Below are 16,464 nucleotides of genomic sequence, written 5' to 3'. Positions count from 1 at the left end.
CACTGCTATTTTATTTATTTTTTGATGGTGAAGAAACAGGAATTTATATTTGGGAAATAAAAAAGCTCCAAAGGTGCTTGAAAGCAGATCATTTTACAGCACTCATTCTTGGCTTGCTCCAGCTGTCTTAGAGGGAGCTTGAATAGAATCACTGAAGACCTGGATTCATTGCAAGTGGTGCAAGAAAGGGAAATGAGGAGCTCACCTTGTTACTCTACCGCTAATTGTAAAATTGGAAGAGAGCTACTCATCTGATTCATAAAGTGCTTTGAAATCTATGACATACATCACAGATGGGGCCTGTGACAACAGGATCCTTCACTACAGTTTCCATAAAGAAGAAAAGTTAGATCTGGGGGCCAGTTAAATTGAGAGGTTTTGTGCAGTAGGAAAACACATTGGCTGAGAAAGCAAACTCCAACTCTTTTGTGAGGAAATCCCATGAGCTCTCCACAACATAAAAAGCAAAGGAAGAAAGAGCCTATAAATAAATCTATTTGACTTCTCGAAGACAGGCACAGTTACACATCAGTCCCCAACCAGCAAGGCAAGGCAGGTGTCCTGGGGAGAGCCCAGGGACAGCAGCCCAGCCTGCCCTTCCAAACAGCAGCTTATAGACACATCCTCAGCTAACCAGAGCAAGCATTTACAGAGCAGAAAGACAGCAAAGCTAAGACCATATCAATCATGAAATATTGAATCCTCACCAACAAAAAGCATCTCCTAAGGCTGACTAGGTTTCACAACTGATGGCAAGAGATGCCTCATGCTAAGCCATGCTTCCCCGTCTCTCCTACCAAGAGAAATAGTTAAAAGCAGTAATGCACGTTCCCACTGACAGTCATCTCAAGCACCTAAAAGCAAACAGTTCTCTCATGAGGTCAACCTACTGCCACATCTGAGCATCCCTGGTGATTTGCAGTCTCTTAAAAAACCCTCAAACATAAAAGAGATTTTCTCCTTACCTGATGCTTCTTGTTTCCCAGTGTCAAACCACTGCCACATCTGATCATCCCTAGTGATTTACAGCCCTTTAAAAATAAAAAAGACTTTAGAGTCAGGACAGATTTTCCCCTCACCTAATACTTGTTTTGCCCACCCACAGGTCACTTGGGTGGATCCAAGAATACAAAGTCCCCTGTAAGTTCTTCTGAGTGAGGCATACTTATGACAACAGTTTTCCGCCTTGGAACAAACTCATCTGAACCTTCTCCCCTACTAATGTGGGATTTAAACAGCCTTCCATAACCCCTCCTATGAGGTACCTCGGCCACAAACACCACATGGAGTGCCTAAATGCAGAAGGCCTAGATCACATCCTAAATAGCAATGATTTTAGGATCTCTTTCCTACCACGTTGCTACACTAAACAGGAGCTCACCAGCTGTTTAGGTAAAGGAAACTCCTTTTCACCATCAGGAATAAGGAAAACCCAGATACAATCATCCTCCAGCAAAAGGAGGAACAATAGAAAAATTGCAGATAGAAAAAAGTCAGCAAATACTGCAAATGCTTGTAGATGCCTAAGGGCCTCTGGCCTTGCTGTGTGGTCATTATAAGGGGTTGACTATAGAAGGGCATGCTGGAAGAAACCTTAATTTGAGAAACAACCAATAACGAGGCAAATTAACAGAGCCTGGGAGAGGGTATGGTAGGGTGATTGGAAGTACTGCTGATATTGAACTTGGCTTGCTTGTGCTGGGGCCGTGATGGCAAGGAATGAAAACTGCACCAGGCTTTAATTGTTTCTGTAATCAGGAGGAGCCTGTGCTACTGGGCTGAACCTTGGCATACTGGGTTGCCAGGTGTGTCTGTTCCCGCCCTAGTGAGACAACGAGCTTGATGAGATGGCTCTGTGGGCTCTGTTTGCTGTGCACAAGTTCTGTCATCTCCTGGAGCTGCCTCACCAACTTATGGAGAAGTGAGAAGCGGCAGCAGGTGGCTTTCTGCCAGCCTTGTTCCCTGACTCAGGCTGCTGGCAGGGGGCCACCTCCAGCTCCTGTGGTACAGAACGTGTGCAGGGAGTGAGGCACAAGTACCCAGGGTGGGATGAACGAAGTGTGAGTGGGGATGTGGGGGTGAGCATTTCAAGAATGATAAGCAAGGACACTGCTTCCGTTCAGTCAAAAAAGCCCAAGAGATCTGTCCCCTGCTGTGGCAGCAGTACAGGTGACTGCCAGCGGCAGACTCTGCACTCTGACAGTAAGAGGAAGGCAATCACATCGCTAATACTGATGCTTTTTTATGGTAGCCCAATCTGAGAGACTAGAGAAAAAGGACATAAAACCCACCCAAAAATTAGACTGTTATTATCAGACAAGAGGAACCCAGGAGAAACACTGTGGACCAAGCAGCCTGCATCTCATGCTCGGTGCTGCACATGGGTGATCCTGTCTGGGCCTCTTGGATACTCAGATTTTGCTTTGAAAGCATGGAGGTGTGAATGCAAGTGGGTCAACATGCTCAGAAATATTTTTTAATAAAAAATTAATTCTTCCCTTTTATAAGATCTCACACTGAGCTTTGTTACACAATTTTCCAGCATACAGAAGCCCACTGCTGGCACGTTCCCCCTCTTCGCTCTGCTTTGGGAGCAGAGGCAGAAGACTGCAGCGAGGCAGAGCTGTGAACCAAAGGCAATCCATCACGCAGGCAGGGGCACCTTCGGGAATTTTGGGCACGGTGGTGAGCCACTGTCCTTGGTGGAGGCACTGCCTACCCTTCTAGGTGCCAAAGAGTATGGAGCAGCATCTAACAACGGCTGCTTCTGCTCCAGGAGCTGCTTTTAGTTATTTTTAGGTGTCAGGCAAACAGACACTCAGGGAAGTTCCTGGCATCTAAGAGGGCTCAGCTGTGGAGGAAAAAAGCAACCTCTAGTTAAGCAGGGCAGCTTGGTTAAACAGTCCCCAAGGGGATAAAGGGGGGAATTCAATACAAATGGAAAGGTTCTAATACCAGGGGAAGGAACAAAAGTGGAAAAAATTGGACTAACTAGAAAACCTCCCACTGACTTGAGGGGAAGCAAGAGTCTCTAGCCAAGTTAGTTTTAGGGAAGCAAGTGGAAATATTTATTAGCTGGGAGCCGTACTGAGCCCAGAAGGAGAAGTTGATAGAAAAGTGGTTCTCCTTCTCAGAAGGAGAGAGGTGGAATTTTTCCCATTATTCACACTCCCGTAGCACTACTGACATTATTTCCTGGTGCTCACTTCCTGCAAGCACTATTGCTCTCCTCCAGAACACCCAAGCTCCTGGTGGCTGCTCAGGGCTGCCCAGCACTGTTCCTGCTAGGAAGGTTCCTCTCTCCTAACACCCAGCTGCAATATGATGAGCTGGGCTGGGAGCAGAGGCTGCACCCCACAGGGGGGCTGATGGGTGCTTGGTGGCCTGATCCCCACCAGGTTTCTGGTGCTAACGCAACCTGCACAAACTTACAGACTGTCCTGGGAGCTTTCTTACCTTGTAATGAAAAGGAGAAAGCCTTGCCAGAGATAAATAGTCTCTTCCTTGTTCCACAGAGAACTAATCAATCCCAGTAGCAAAGACTCTGTGTGCAACCCTACAGCAGCACACCATCAGTGCCAGGTGCTCAGCGGTGAAGGGAAAGGGGAAGTGAGGGGGAACCTGAAGTTGTTTTTCTTTGAAGAGACTTTTATAAACTGTAGTTAGAAATAATGGTTTGAAAATGCATGAAGAGTCCCTAGCTAGCGCCCCGGTGAACCTGTAGTGATGTTTTGCCTCTGAAGCATTTAGAAATGTATGGAGAGAGTTATTCAAATGAATAAATAATAGCTCTCAGACTGTTTTGCCTGAAGACCTGCATATACTTTGCATAAGCCCTTGCATTCACAGCCTGGTGTTCCAAGCCCCTCCTCGGCGAGCAAGGAGGGAAGAGCAAGAGAGAAAGGACTCATTATCAGAACTCCGAGCCAGAAGTCCAGATGGGAGCTGAAGCTAAGGAACGGGGGGGATTTGGCTTACAGTTCAGTCTGCATGAAGGGTGCATCTGTTTTTGTCTTGAAGGTATACCTTGACTTCACCTGCCAACTGCATGCATCTCAAGCTAAACGAGAGCTTCCCCTTATTAAAGCACTATGTATCCTAGTTTTCAGTCCAGATAAGGCTTCACACAGGGAAACAGACATCTGCTGAGCATTTGCACATGTGTTAAAAAGGGAACACAGCACTTTTCTGCCCTCCAAAAGAGAATTCAGTACCGTTGGAGGGTAAAGAGCACAGTGGAATGGGAGGGAAGCAGCAATAGTGTGCAGATAAGCAGGGATATACATGGTTGCAATTAATACTCTTGCAGCTGGGAAAGAACCTGCACCTTTCTAGCAATTACAGCAATAAGTCACCTTAAGAAGGGAGGCTGCAAGAACTCTGTCCTTTCCAGCGCTGAAAAAACCCTGCTTCAGCTCAACCTTGTGCAGAGCTCTTTAAGACACAAAATCCCTTTGTGTTGTGCAGAAGATCAGGGGGCATGGTCACCAAGTCCCTCCAGCATTTAAGATGTTTCTCTCCCGATTTGCAGAATGTTTTGTTTGTTTCTTTATCTAGTTGAAGGTGAAGAAAAATGGTTATTCACCGTCAGTTACACATAGGCTGGAACTTTCCCCTCCTGTTTTCTCCTGCACTTACAGCAACAGCACGTGGCAGTGCCAGATGCCACACGTTTTTGGGGTACTGCATTCACATATTTTACCAAAGTACAAAGCTGTAATATGCCTTGGTACATTATTCATCAAAAGGGCTAGTCTAGCACAATCAGAGCTCTTCCAGACAACACAGAGAATTCCTTTCTCTTATTATCTGCAATACAATATATAATATTTTATACAATCTATGATACAATGGAGACTGACTTCTGGAAGGACAAACTCTCACCTTTTTCTTTCCCAGACCCTGCTGCATCCAAACATTCAGTAGCTGTTTCCTCTCCTTGAAGCCTCAGTGCAGGAGCAAATCTTTCAAGCACACAAGAGCCAAGCACTTAATGCAGGGCTACATATGCAGTAAGACTCAACATCTGATTACATTTATGCAAATGCCTATATTTATTAGCATAACTGGAAGATTGTTCTACTGCCTGCAAAGAAATGAGCCCCTTTATTCAAATAGATGTGTCAGTTCTGAGCAGTTAATAAGATCTATTCGTAATCCATAGGTATGCACGATAAAATCAGGATATTTAGCACTTTATCTGGCAGAGGAAGTGCTAGGAATATCGGTAGCATGTAACTTAGAGCAATCATTAAGAGAGATATTTAAGTACTCTTCAGGGTAATTCTTGACAGCGGAAGGGAACCCAAACACACTCCAAATCGCATTCTAGTTTCAGCTGCCAACTCTTCACTGTAGGAGCCAGCAGGATGGTGATGTCCCTGCATGGTGCTGTGCTCTAGTGCACCAGATGAGACCCATGAAGGTGAGGGGGAAGGGACAGCTTGGCAGAAGAGAAAGCACTGTCATCATTTGCTCCCCCAGCAAGAGTCCTGAGGACATGCTAAGGCTAAACATACCTGGCTTCTTACTTTCATTCCTTGAGGATTATAAACTTGGATACAAGTTTGGTTGGACACATCAGCTTCTGTTTGCACCTGCTTTCCCAAGTGAAGGCTTTTGGCATCTTTAACTTGGATCTTATCAACTTGAGAGGGGAATAGGCCAGGTTGCATTGAGACAATGAAATCTCACTCTGATTTACTTCGTGGTGGAGAGAGAGCTGGGCAGTCGTGTGTTGGCTTAGCACAGGTCTTTCCAGCTGGTCCAAGGAGAAACCAGGACTACCAAATGCACAATACTTCACTGGCTCCCATTGTGCTTGGGAAAGTGTCTGGGATCCTATGGTGGACACTAGAATTGCTGTTTTCATTTTTTCCCAATTAGCTGTGAAATGATGTTTCCAACCTGCTAAAATGCCCACTTAGACTTCTGGGTAGCAAACATTTGCCCATCTGCCAAGAGGTTTTCCAGACAACATTTATCCAAATAGAGAAATCAGACCGCTATTCACATTTGATTAACAAACACAGACTCTAATTAGCCCATGTGATTAAGATTCATTTGAGAAGTCACTTCAACACATACATAAAAACATCACTCCTTTACTCCGTGATGGTGATGGCGAGGAAGAGCAGTCCTGTCTCACTCCAACTATGCAGAGGAAAAGCAGAAATGTTCAAGAAGGGCACCGTAAGAGCAAAGGGTCAGGCCAGTGCCAGGGTAACTCCAGTGGTAATCAGAGTGATTCTCCCACCGAGCAATCTGTTGCAGCAGGTCCCTAACACAGCCAGGCTTGGCAGGCCAGAAATCACCATTTCTTAGCCCACCAGAGATATCTGCCTGGCTTCTCCTAAACTCTGCAACAGCACAACAGACAGGTCTTGATACATATTCTTAGGGTCTAGATTTTAATTCCCTGGGACACTACAGCTGAGATTCAGGATCTGGGTCTCCCTGCACAGAGATAGGAGCCGGGCTGTGAAATTTGCCATGTAGGGAAGAATCCCATTTTCAAAGCTGCTGGAGCTTTACTGTAAGAGAGTCTGCTTAAAGCAGTGTGCTGTGTACCACTGCAGTTCTCCCACACGACTTGGGTGTCAGGGAATGTTGTTGCTCCAGTGTTGATAAATATAACGTCGTCTGTTGTTCATATGGTTCAATGCCGCAATTACTACAATCAATTTGATTTGTAATGTGTCCTGTCTTATGAATCACTGAGTTATTAACCTTAACAATGTCAATGAGCTGCTAGTGTAATTGAGTCTCAGCAAATTAAGGTTTGGGGTAATTATTAAAAGCTGCTTTGTACACAGGAATATATTAATATGTTATTGATGCTGTGTGATTATACTCTTGCACTGAGAGAAGACTTCGGAGTGACTGTAGCAGAAGATATAAAGCCAGCCTGAGCAGCCTCAAATGACAGTAGGTATGTTGGCATATTGATTATAATTCCCTTGCATTTCCCTTGTCATATTTATGTAGCACTGAGTAATTTAACATGGTGGTGCAGAACTTCCAGTTATTGGTCTCTTTGCTTCCCAGATAACAGGCTGTGACAACTGAGGTTTCTCTGTGAGGATAACATTCAGCCCCAGCCCATCCTAAGGGTATGAATACCAGGCTGGACTGAAGAAATAAAATGGGAGACCATTAGACAAAGTTCTCATCATATTTCAGTGTAAAGGCACAACCCACAACCTACTGCATTTTTCCTCTTTAGGTGGATCACTGGGAGTTATTGCTGCAAGCTGGTTAGCAGCTGTTGGTGTGAACACTTGTGTGTCATTACCATTTTTACTGTAATTAAAATATATGCAAGTTCAAAAAAAAAAAAAAAAAAAACAAAAATTGAAATGGCTAAAAAAAAAAAAAAAATCCTGAGAAAGGAAAGAACTGGAACCCAAACAAATACAAAATATAAATGACAGTTTTTGTAATGGCTTCTTCAAAAACACAATACCTGGAAGGATTTTAGAACTATATCAGCTACAACAGGGCAATCTGCTCTGTCAGTTGTACATGTGAAAATATAAGTACTGAGAAGTCTATCATTGCTTTTGTCTGCAGAGAATCACCTGCAATCATCTAAGCTCTTTTCAAAGGATTCAAACCGAGTCCAAGGAAAAGAAAAGAAAAATAAACTAGAAAAAAAAGAATGGTCTTTGTAAAAATACAGCGTTAGAATTTGTTGGATTAGTTGCTTCTTCTTAATATGAATCTGCATTTATGATGTTGTATTGCACTTCTCTTACCTACGAGATTACTGTCCTTGCAGGCCTGATGCTTAAAGTGCTGTCACACTTTTCTGGTGAGAGAGATTATTTCCCTGTACAAACACACCCTCCCTGTATGAGAACTGTGATAGTGAAACTGGCTGCAGGAAAGTGAGAGGCAATTTTTCAGCTGCCGAATATGGTTCTACTATCTCCATTTAGAGCAGAAAATCTCCCATTACCTTGGCTGTGCATAGCATACAAAAAAGCTTGTTTCATTTCCCAGGCACGGCTGGAGTTGGGGAGAAGTGATATCAGCTAGAAGTAAAATATTTATGCAAATATTTCTTCCCAGAGCAATCTGTATTTTTAAAGCTCTCTCCTCACCACAGATATAATATCTGACTGTCAGCACTGAGCCTGCTGCTGGTCTTCCTAGAGGAGTCATCCTCTGCTAATGGCAAAGATTGTTAATGTCACTTCCCAGCACTAAAGGTTCCCCTGAATTTGTTTGGTCTGTTGCTGGTGATTATTCCTTTCTGCAGGCTGGGTCTGAAAGAACAAGAATATTGGATGCATTGTCCTGGGGAGTCCTGCGGCACAAGCAAAAAGAGATAAGATACAAGGGGCAGGGAAAGTAAAACCAGGTATCTCGTTGACAGCTGTCTCCAGCAGTGCAAACACATCCCTGTTGCTCATCTGTTGAGGGTCTCTGTGGCCAATACAGATTTATGTGCTGTTACTGATCGGTATTGCAGATATCCACAGTACCAGCCAGGTGGGAAGTTAATGTATTGCTACAGCAACTCTTCCTTGGCCTAATTGAGCTGCAGACTTCAATGTGCTATTTGGCCCCTTAGGAAAAAACAGCCCTGTCTCTAAAGTGCTGTCTGTCTAATAGAGAGAGGAGAGAGCACATGGAGGCACTAGGGTCTAACTTACTGGAAGAGGGTGATGGTGGGTGACAGGGTCTGATGAACAGAGAGGCGATGCCTTCACGGTCACTCAAATGCTGGCACAGAGCCTGCAGCTGAAGCCAGTTTACTTCAGTGCTTTAAGTGGCCCTAAAAACAATTTGTGAAAGGGGCTTTGCAAGCACCGGCAAGAGATTTCTCACCCAGTTGGGGTGAGAGATGGGGATGCTTTCTAATTAGGAAGAAAAGGAATTGTTCTCCACTAGGCCCCCCTGTGATCTCATCCCTTGTGCACAGGCAGGAATGTCAAGGCACCGTCACAGAAAGGAGCACATTATTCCTTGCGTCTCTTGGCAAGGGGAGGTGAGGGACAGGTCAAGCATGAGAATGGGCTGGGGCAGCCCATGGGGCCCAGCAGACCCCCTGGGTGCTGAGCTTCTCTCAAAAAGCCCATCACCCACCCCGGGCCCACCAACTCCAAGGGAATCCCAGCTCCTCTGGTCATAGGCCTGGGACCTGCCCGGGGCCCATCTCAGTCCTTCCTCGTAGTGATTAAATATGCTGTCCCTAATAAGTGGTGACATGGCAATTTTCTCCATCATGTCAGTTGTCAAGGGGGACAGCAGATTCCCCTCACAGCCCAGAACTTCACTGTCAGCCTCCCTGAAACATGCTGAGGAGAAATAAATCAATTACGGAGCCCAGCAACTGCAATCTGCTTCACAGCAGCTGCCCCAGACGGATGGGACAACACTTCTGGCTCAGTGCTGGCAGCCTCCCCTGGACCAGAAACCCTCAGTGCCATGGGGCTGAGCAATACAGAGGTGATTTTCCCCTGTAAATGGTTCCTGGCCCCCAGTTGCCGCTCGCTCTCCTGGGGATGGCTAGGTGCTGGGCAAAGCACAGTTTGGGGGCTGTCTGCTCACAAAGCAAGCACCTGGGTTACTGCAGTTGTGGCATGGACATAGAGTGTATGTTCCTTTTTAATTGAAGAAGAAAAGACAAAGCTGATAGAGAGCATAAGGGTCTTGTGAGATGTACAGTCAGCCCAGGCATCAAGTGATGCTCTGTGCTGAGCACATGGGCCAAGTAACCCCACTCAGAAATTTGCTCTTGGTTTTCTGAGGACTACTCATCAAAACAGCCTTTTTATTTCAGTTCTTTTTTCCCCTTTGTATTCTTCACTTGCATCTGTTGTTTTCAGGGGCAGAACTGCTGGTACAAAAATTCCCTGGTTTATCAATCCCTCCTGAAATTAACCATCTAGAGCATTTGAGTCTGATTTCTGAGGATGTCTTCTGGTCAGAAGCAGTGGGGATAACGCTGATTTGTAAGAGTTAAGTGGCTCTTGTTGAAATTATGGGCTTTAATTTTCTCTGTTCCTCTTAGCATTCATTTACTGACACAACTAGCCACTTGCTACCTTTATTAGTGCAATTGGTGGGCAACTTTCCAAATCAATTAATGTTATTGTTTCATTTCTTAGGGCTGTAAAATCACAAGATTTATAAGAAATACGTAAGTCTATGAAGTATGCCATAGAACTATGGCAGAGATGGAGAGTAATTAGATCAGCTAGAGCCACTGCAATCCCATCTGCTGAGCATGTTCCATTAAAATACCTTTCTCTTTGCTTCAAGAAATATTATTAGCTTAAATATCACAGGAAGGGGGGAGGAAAACAAAACGGGCTTTCATATTAATGCTTCTTAGATACATTTGAAGGGGAAATGGCAAACAGCTCTTCTCTCTTGGGGTGTTTTTTCCCGTTAGAGCTAGTATCCTAAGCAGGACTTGGCACTGAAAGCAGACCTGTCAAGGAAGTGCCCTTGGCATTGGCTTGGCTTTCTTCCCATTTGAAGAGCTAAAAAATTTGGAGGGCGCCAGCCAAGCAAAGCCACAAGAGTGATGACCAGGTCCCCGGAGGCCTGATCTGCTGTGAACTGACAGAGGAACAAGCTGGCCTGGAGGTGCCCTGGCCTAAACACTCTCTTGTATCACACCCCAATTAAGACTGGATGGGATCTTTGGAGGTCTTTAGTCCAACCTCTGCTCCGAGCCAGGCTAACTACAAGGTTAGATGAGTTTGCTAACCTGACACAATAGATAAAGAACAGGTGGGATAAGAAGAGCAGCAGCAGAACAGAACAGGTAGGTGTCCAAGTGTCCGTGCTCTTGCCCAGATGCTGAACTACCCTTTGGCCTCTCTAGGTGCAGCCCCAAAACTGGAGAAGTCTTTAGCTTTGTTGTACAGCAGCAGGAACAGTAGGGAGTGTTCACGAGCTGTCACAGCTCCAGCGCACACGGCTTCCATTCATCTTTTATCCTCAAAGAATAAATAGCCTGAAGGGGCTATAATAATGGTTAAATTGTGTAATGTAAATTAAAAGCAAAATGAAAGAGCAGAAGCCACTGAGACAGTGGAAAGCATCTCTCAGCAAGAAGGACTGAAATCAGCCATCCCAGGGTCCTCCAGCTGAACTTGCCCCTGGACTGGTATTAAAAGTCCTTTTGCATCAGTGTTCCTTTTTTTTTTTTCCTCATTGGTAAGCTGAGGGAATGAAACCTTTTCTCCAACCCTCAGTCTTGTCAATTTAGGCTTAGATTACAAGTCACAAGGCCCCATTCTGCTCTTCTAAAGCGCTCTGTGATGGCACCATTTGAAGCAAGCGTTCACCACAGACCTCAGGACTGATGCAGCTGCATGCTGTTGTACAACACCTTGCTCCAGAGGTGGTTTCTTTTCAGCTTGCATTGATGTCCTCTCTTCATAACTTGGGTATCTGACTACACAGCTTGCTCAGTCTTGGTGCTTTTTCCATGACCACAAAAAAAGTGAATCACTTGGGGTGACTGCATTACTTGTTATCTTTAATAACCTAATTTTGACCACATAGGCAGATATCAATTCAAAGATTATAGAGGGAACAACAGCTCCATAGTTTTTAATGTTTCTTTACCTTCCTATATCTTCAGTGCCATTGCTTTTCTTTTTCTTTCTTTCCTGAATCAGCTTACTAGTGGATAATTGAATCAACCACCAAAAACCCCAGTTGCAGAATTTGTGGAATTATTAAACCTTGAGTTTGGAGGATTATTACCAGCAGGTGATTTTAATTTGCTGTAGTGGTCAGCAAAGGTAAAAATGATGTCAATACATTTGTAATCTTGTGTCGCTGCCTTAGTTATTTAATGTGTGTGGAAGGAATAAATTGTGGAGCAGTCTCTTATGGTGTTAAAGTACAAAGATTAAAGAAAAAAAATGACTGGTCATTTTAAGTATGAGATGCTTGTGTCTGAAATTTTAACATTTAAATTTTACAATAAAGTGATGCTTTAAGGAGTTACGAGCCGATTTGTGACAGGAACATTAGGTTCATCTGAGCTGAAGTGCTGGAGCTAAGCACTGCCTCAAAGACATCTTTGTGCGGCATTGCTAAGCAACCCCGTCCGCAGCTCTGTGGCTTGTTAATTTCAGAAGTAAGCTGCAGAAATGAAACTCCCAATTTCAGGAAGGGGATGAAGGAAGCACAAATGTTAATTTTGTCATCTGTTGTCTGCTTTTAAAGGGGGGCTGCAAAGTGGCAGCTGGTGGGATGGATCGGAAGTAATAGCCTTTTGCAGCCAACAGGCATTCCTCCTTGATGTTCAATGCCCGGAGCTTTTGGGATTACCAGGCTCCAAGAGGAAAAGGAAAGGCTGATTGACTCGCCAGGAGGGGAACTGAGCCTGCTGTCTCTGCCCCACACATGGGGTCTGACAAACAAGAAAACCTTGGGAGCTTGGGAGCAGTGCTCACAGGGAGCTTATCACAGGAGGAGAGGGTTTGGTTTGGGGAAAGTTCAGGCCCTAGAGGCAGAAGTGAGGGGTGAGATAGCCCAGGAGAGGGGAGTCAGGATGCACAAAGCAAGAGAAACACACCAGTAACAGGATAAGGAATTTCCTTTAAGATATCCAGGCCCATCCTGCATGTGTAGCCTGCGGCCCAGTTTTCAGACTGATTCAGGTTGCACTGGTGACAGAGGCCAGGTGGGCCCAGGGGATGGATGAGTGACTGAAAAAATCAGATGCTCTTTCTCTGGAGCATAAGAAGCATAAGTAAGCGTTACATTATACAGGTCAGAAAGAGTCAGCTCCATTTACTGTGGTTGCACTTGTCTTTACAACAGGGCAGCTCAGCTTAGTGTTTGTTTGTTTGTTTTCTTAAATTGATTACCAGCTGACTTGGTCTGAACTGGAGGTATGAAATGAAACAGGAGCACCCACATTCCTCTGAGCACCAGTGAAGCAACACTGTTTTAAAATTTTTCCTTTAAATAAATCATGCTGACCTTCTTGTACATAAGAAAAATCAATCGCTGAGATAATCTTTCTTCCCCTACACCTGGCACGATCCTTCTTTCAGAACACAGAGCAGCACCCAAAGTGTTAAGGGAGGAGGGGGGACATGCAGGTAATTCAGGGTAACCCTTGGAGCTGGATGAGTCCAAAGGGAAAACCACCTTAATGTATACACACATCCTGGGTATGATACTGGAAACAAAGCTGCAGCGATACCAGGGGAGAATTTAGTTCTCAGGTATAATATTTTATTCTAGAAGGAGGGAAAAATAAATAAATAAATAAAAATAAAGGAAAAAAAAATGATGTGAACATTTTCCTCCTAATATTGTCAGACAACTACAGTAGCCATGGCAACCGGAGGAGCAAACGTCTCAGGGACTGTATGTCTGGTAAACATATTCTCTGGACTCCCATTTATTATGTTATTAAATAGCATGTTTGCGCCAAGACCCAGCACAATATATTATTACACTGTTATCACTAAGGGCCAAACCCACTGGTTGAGCACTCAGCAGAGCTACCATGCCTCAATGCAGAAATTACAGCCCATGGTCCATGGACTCCTTGTGGGAAAACAAAGCTGGTGGCTCTGCCAACAGCCCAGCCTCCTGGGAGGCTTGGTGGCAAGGTCGGGCCTCCCACAAGAAAAGCCCAGACAGGCAGAAAAACCTTCATCGGCAAGGTTAGGGCTTGATCCTGCCCAGACTTGGGAGCTGGGAGGAAGTTTTGGTCCCTGCTCCCTGCCTGCTGCCCAGATGTGCTGCAAGCCATTAGCAGAAAAAACCAGGAGACTTCACACTTCTACAAAGGATTGGCTCCAGATGTTATAACACAGCACTCTATGTCTTTCCTCAGTGTAGATGCTGAAGAATATATTTTACCATTTTACTGCTCCCCACCTCTCCTCCCTGCTGCTGGTTGTACTGCAAAAAATAACACAAGAAGAGCAGTAAAGCTGACCCCAGTGAATGCAGCTCTGGGCAGTTCAGGAGCAGGAGGCTGAATCCTGTAACTGTTTTTCAGTGCTGCGGGTACATGTGTAAATGAAACAGAATCCCTTTCTGCACACCCCTACGGTGTGTGCTTCTCTGTGGAATGAGACAAGAGCCCTCAGTTCAGGAGCACCATCCAGCTGAGCATGACCTCCCTCCAGGTCCCCGTCCTCCTTGCCCTGCGACAACCCCAGCTCTGCCACCTCTCAAAAATATTGACCTCATCTGCTTAAAAACAAACAGTGGAGTGAAGCCTTGGTCTTCCACTGTTTCCCACTACTCCAGTAGGTCTGCTAAATACTGTTATTATTGTGGTAGGTTACTTGAATGTAAACCCTTCTCAAGACCTGAAAGTCAAGTAATTTCCCTTCTGTTCCTGCAAGCATTGTTTTAGGAGCTTTTTCAGGCTGGAGGCTCCATTCCATGCTAATCCTATAAGCAGCCCTGTCAGGTTTCATGGTGGGAGTCAAGAGGGGAATGAAGAAGAAATTCAAGCAATGCTCAGCCCACCTGAAAATCCAACCTGAGCAGCCCCCAGACGGAGCCTTTGTCCAAGTTTATTTCCCTTCAGCCACCGGGTGCAATCAGCAGATGTGGCCTCATTTCAAAGGCTGCTTTTCCTCGAAGACCAAGGAAGTGCTTGTTGCTCTGCCTTTATTTTGTCTTTGCTTTTCTGCAACAAGTCTGTCTTATGGCTGGCTACCAAAGGAAACCTAAAAAGCTCTGCCTCCTGCTGCACTGCTCTCAAAACTATGCTGTCTTGAAAGCAGAACCTTGAAGTTTGCTGAATGCAGTTTCTTGAACACAGTAGTAAAAGGTTCACGCACATTTATTTTTAAAAAGAGAAGGAAAAGAAATGAGAATTTAGCATGCTCCTCTAATAATCAAATTAACTGTAACTTGGCCTGCTGCCCTTGTCTTCCTAATTTTGACAGTAGCTTCTGGGAATTAAACAATCTAAGCTGAGGACCAGGCAGGCAGCATGCAGGATTCTCATTTTAAAAAAAATAGTCTTTCAAGGGAGCATGAATGCTTACAAAGCAGAGACATACTTCTAATATTTTTCTTTACAAACACACTGTTTTTATCCCAGGAAACCCACTGAGAATAAGCGAATCTGGGGCACAAATAATGGTAGGTTGTAGAAAGGGATAGGGATAGAGCAGGGCTGTCAGCGTGGCACAGTGCTTCAGGAGCAAGGTTCACTGAAAGGTTGAATTTGATGTTTCACTCCTCCATTTCCCAGTAAAAAACAAATGTCTTGCTGAGGAAAATCCCCCAGAGGAAAGACCCTCTGAAGGGTCTCAAGGCAAAGTCAGGTCCTACCTCTCTCAGATGGGCATGGAAGGGGCTGGGGCAGGCAGCCAGGGCACAGAGGCTTTTCTTAAACAATCCCTCTCTCATTCCCCTCCCTCCCTCAAAACAAAGTTTTTCCCTCCCTCCTTGGGCTTCTCCTCAGCCTTCCTCATTCCCATCTGCTTCTAAATCAGGACCACACCAAGATGCTGTACACGGTGAGCATTGACTGAGCATTCAATAGCAAACGTGTTCTGATTTTCTCCCCTTGATTAATTTTGTTAGAGAGGTGATGAACTCCACCTCTGACCTTCCCTCCCCGCCTGTCAGTCGGCTTTCACTGATGCAGGCAGCTTTTAAGCGACTCTGGTAACTTAATCATCCCTGCAGAGCCTTTTTGTGGCCGGGAATAGAACATCTTTTGTCCACAATGGGGAAGTGAGATTAATGACTCTGAGTGGCCCCAGTGATTTCAATATTCATGTTGTGGGTAAATGTGCTAATGCTGATGGAGTGACCTACAGCATCATGTTGTAACATCGCTGATTAACTCCACCTCTGGTTCTTGAAGTCTAAGCTGGGGGAGCTCAATTGTGTGGGAAAGGTAAAATTGATTTGCTCTTCCCTTGTTTCCCCTGTTTCTCTTGCATAATATCACTGCTGTTCCACTGCTTACAGCATGGCTTTTGAATGCTACCATGTTTTGTAGTCCAGATGTGGAAGCATCATGCTGTGCACCTGTACAAGGCTTGGCCCAACTCTCTGGACCTTGGGCTTCACCTCCTCTTGAAGCCCAGTCCAAAGGGCAAGTATCTCAGCCAAGCCTCAGTGCGAGATCTTGCAGTGCTCCAAGGATCTCTCTGCCTGTGCTGATTTCACCCTTGGGGCACCAAGAAACAAACAGAGCTCTTCTCCCACCTTTCCTGATCCACGCTGTTCCTACTCCTTCACCTGCCAGGGTTTTTACCTTCCCTCTGGCTCCACCTTCACGAATCAAAATGCTTTCTGGAGCATAATAACTCCTTGATACCTGAACACCAGACTTCATTCATTTCTGTGTACAGTGGGAGCACCTGGAAGCTCTCAGTGGTCCTAAAAATTCCTCTGCTAAGCCCTATGCAAACAAAGACTTTAAAAAAAAAAAAAAGTTTTGATCAAAGATCTGGCAAAGTATTTAACTTTGTCCAGAGCTTGGTATAA

The sequence above is a fragment of the Aythya marila genome (genome assembly GCF_965140915.1).
Source record: "Aythya marila genome assembly, chromosome: 23".
In the NCBI taxonomy this organism is placed as follows: Eukaryota; Metazoa; Chordata; class Aves; order Anseriformes; family Anatidae; genus Aythya; species Aythya marila.
The sequence above is the reverse complement of the archived record's forward strand: the minus strand, read 5'-3'. Positions refer to the sequence as shown.